This window comes from Meleagris gallopavo, chromosome 3 (assembly GCF_905368555.1).
Source record: "Meleagris gallopavo chromosome 3, MGAL_WU_HG_1.1, whole genome shotgun sequence".
Taxonomy (NCBI): domain Eukaryota; kingdom Metazoa; phylum Chordata; class Aves; order Galliformes; family Phasianidae; genus Meleagris; species Meleagris gallopavo.
The window spans coordinates 15,291,754-15,295,949 of record NC_139406.1 but is presented as its reverse complement, the minus strand read 5'-3'; positions in this window follow the sequence as shown (position 1 = coordinate 15,295,949).

Sequence of the window (4,196 nt, the reverse complement as noted above, 5' to 3'; positions counted from 1 at the left end):
CAAATAAAAGAATACAGGCCCAATTAGAGCCTAGAGTAGTAATGGGAAATTAGCCTTAATAGACTTCTACTTGGACTGTAAAGTAAGAACTGGTGTTGTTCAAGGGATTTTCTTTAAGAAGATTATCTTCCAACTCCTCATGTTAACATCCTCAGATAGTCAAAAGCAGGGTAAATGAGATGACAGTAATCTTTGGAATGTCCTAAGAGGTATGTTAACAAGACCTAAAAACAGGAATAAAGTGTAACTTGGTATATTTCAAACATTAACGATCTGGAATTACCATAAAGAACCATGGCAACAACAGGCAATTAATTCACACTTATTCAGATTACCATAGAAACTGGACCAACATACCAGAAATTATAGATAATTTCTCACTCCAAACATTCTAGCGCAGTCTATAATTTCCATAGTAATTGCCTGCTCATAATAACCACAGAAATATTTTAAAAATCTGTACAAAACACTATGAAATCTTGACATAATGAAGGCCAAACATTATTTTTAAAACCCTCACAGCTTTTGCCTGTATTATAATAAACCACATAGGAACAAAAAAAATTTCCCATCTTCCAACATGGTATAGCAGAAATTAACAGCATTTTGTCAGATGAAAGGAACAATACACTTACATCAAGACAAATCACAACTCTGAGACCTGCTAATGCAGAGCAGAGCTGCAGCACACAGCCTTTCTGATGCATTGTCTCCCTCTTTTTCACACCTCCCTTAGCTTGGAGTTGAACAGCCATTTTGTTACAGAAGCTTGTTATAGATGGTTAAGGAAAAACGAGAGGGGTCAAAGAGATTGTCCTTGATTCCACATGCAAACCCATAGCTTTTTCAAATCCCCAAGTACTAGAAATTCTACTGAAAACATTCTTGATATTACTGTAAGAAATTGGTACCTGACTATCCCCATTAGGATAAATGCTATATAAAGCATACCTGGGTACTATTTAAATTACATTTTCAATAGTTTTACTTAACCTATTTCCAGTAAAATACATTTAAATGCAATTTCAACTGATCAACATTACTAATAAGGAAGGGAAACTACTGACACAGTGATGACATTAAGGAGGCAGAACTGGAGCAGAAGTACATGCAGAGTCAGGACAGGTCAAGCCACAGGAAAAAAATTGTGAAAAATATTAAATTCAAACTCTACTATATGTCAATATAATTTACTTCTTACTTGTTTAACAATCCTGGCAGACATATGTATTTTAAAAAAAATGTACTATGTTGTCTTAGAGAATTAGTTATCAGGTAGCCTGAGTTATGAGATACTGAACAACAGTGCAAGTCACTTAGTATGGCAATGGCATTAGAACATACATTAGATCTTGCACTAGGATACTGTGCATCATTTATCATTAACTCTTGAAAAGCAGTATTTCATGGGTGAAATTGCTACAAAGTGATAGAGCACCATACTTCACATTCACATCATATTTTTCAGGAAACTCAGCACTTTTAGAAAGGTACAAATTTCTCCGGGCTACAAATGTACAACATAAAATATTCAAAGAGAAATCTGGTCATGGTGACAGTTAATCTAACTCTGCTTCTCAGTCTCTACAGCCACTTGAGCACATCACAACTCATAAGATAAACTTACCTCAAAAAGCTTAGGCAAGTTGATTGTAACTTAAAATTCAAACCCTTCACAACCACCATCTACACAAAGTATTGGGTCAGCTGTGCAACTCAAAGCCTTTTTCATCAGCTGTCTGGTCCGTGCACACACCCCAGGCACACCCAGACCCTCATGGGCATTGCCAGGAGACCAGCACAGCACCTTACAGCATGGATTCAGATTGCACATAACAGGCACTGACATTGTGTCCACCTGGGCTTCTTTCTAACAAGGAAACTGAGATTTACAACCACCTCCTCCAGCAACTACAAGTGTCTATTCTCTTTTGTGACTTGGACCCTGTAAGGTTTATGAAACATTTATGGACACTAGATTAGATATTGTGTGCTTATAGGGCAGTTGAAGAGCAGATGCTCAGCATAGACAAACTGTCACATACTAATGAAATATCTGACTCTCCAGCAAGTACCAAATAAAAAGCTGCTCCCAGGATTTGACATCCAAAGATGTGACTCAGTGTGTAACTGTTTCTACTGAAGTTATTTATGTCATTTATTATGACTTAATATTTATTATGGCTTTAGTTTGACACCTTGATATCTTTAAGCATCTAAGCAGAACTACTCACATGCTTTACATTGCATACACAAGATAAATAAGCATTTTGCTGAATCAGTGCTATGTTCCCAATGAAGATGATGTCGATAAAGACCATCGCTTCTGATGAAAAGGCCTGCTGTCACCTCCAGAAGAGGGCAGTGCTGGCTTAAACTAGCCAGTCCAATGAGAGCTCTGACTAGCAAAAGGCAATACATTTCTCAGAGAAAATCATCTCAGTCAGAATATTGCAAAGTTGTATACAAATATGACACCACACAAGAACAGCCTGTAGAGCAGTCCTGAATGAGATACTGAGTTTTGAAACATTAGCAGCATTCACTCTGCCTTGAGATTTGGACAGAAGCTCGTTTTGTATCTCACAACATCTGTCTTCAGAAGACACTAGATGGGTTAGATAAGTTACTATTTCTAGGAAAAGAATAATGATTGATGGGGGTTGCTATCTCTCATTTCATCTTGTAGCACTTTATTTGCCTCTTGCTTTTGTCGGAGAGAGAAATAAAGGGCTTCACACTCAGAGTAACCTCAATATTACTCCCCTAGATGTACAGAGAAACATGTGGAAAGGAGGTCTTGGTTCAGATCTTCCTTTACATAGGTAGCTTGCATGTAAAACCAGAAAGGAAATTGATGTTACTTAGAAAATTGTAGCCCAGGTGCTAAGAAGTAATATTTTGAACGTTCACTTCTAAACAACAGAAAAGATGTTGCAGAAATGGTGCAGTATCAACAGTTTCCTGGCTGATTTGGCCCAGTTCTGTGAGTAGTAGGGCAGAGGGACCCACAGATCTCCAGGAAGGGAAAACATGGGACCGCAAATAATTGGAAACAGTGATAATGATCTGAGAAGAAACAAACCAACTCAGAAGTAGTCTTATAGTCAGTGTAAATAAGAAGACTTCAAGGTTGGCCCTCTTTCAAGTGAATGTTATGACAACTATTACACACCCAAACAGAAACAATAAGATAGTGAGAAAGCACATATTTGAAGGGCCCTGGGAAAGAAAGATACTATGCCTACTCATAGCCTTTGATTACAAGCTCCACCCTGGATAGAGCAGGCTATCATTGGCCTCCATGTGTGCAAGTGTTTGCCAAATAGCACAGGGTCCTCAGGGCAAGTCAAACTTAGAAAATACCTTACATACAATTAACAAACATACAGTTAGAAGAGTGGCATGGTTAGGAGGATTTTTTACATGTTAGTAATTTGAAAGATTATCATGGTGGAAAAAGGCAATCAAAAATGAAACACTTACCTGTATCTTAGGCTCACAGCAGAAAACTCCAGGAGGGAACTCCATAAAGAGATCCTTCCCCTGTGGCAGTCAGCCCTTAAATGGGGTCTGGGGGGGGGGGGGGGGCTCCACCCTTCTGATCACACAGCTGAATTGCCTTCACCTGTGCTCCCAGGACTGACACAGTCCTTGCCTCAGGTGATCAATCAGTGGTTCTGTGACTCAGCAGTTCCCATACACCTTAAGATAATGAAACAATGCAAATCTCAATCAGAGCTGAAATTCATTGGAAATGGAGAGAAAGATAGGAGGCTACTGCCAAGGATTTAAAAAGAGCTTCATTCTATATCAGCAAGAAATGGATGCCAGAAAAGTGGAGGCAATCAGAAGATAGCTTTGTCTCTTACAAGCTCCATTCCTGATAGGCTTTGACTCTGATCATTTGACATTTTAAAGAGCTTTTAGTTATTTCAGGTACAGGAGGTTATAAAATGCAATTATAGGAGCTGGAGGAGGCCTGCATACCAGATAAACACCTGGCAGAGACGCTTCCAAGCAATAGGCAGGGAATCCAAAATGTCTGTGCACACTGTATTGCAAAGAAATGGGGTAGTTCTCAGAAACTGAAATCCCAGCAGGACTCAGGTCATGCTCATCTCTTCAGCCTGAGCACAAAAAAAAAAAAAAAAAAAAAAAAAAAAAAAAAACCCTGCTGGAGGAGTTGTAAAAAC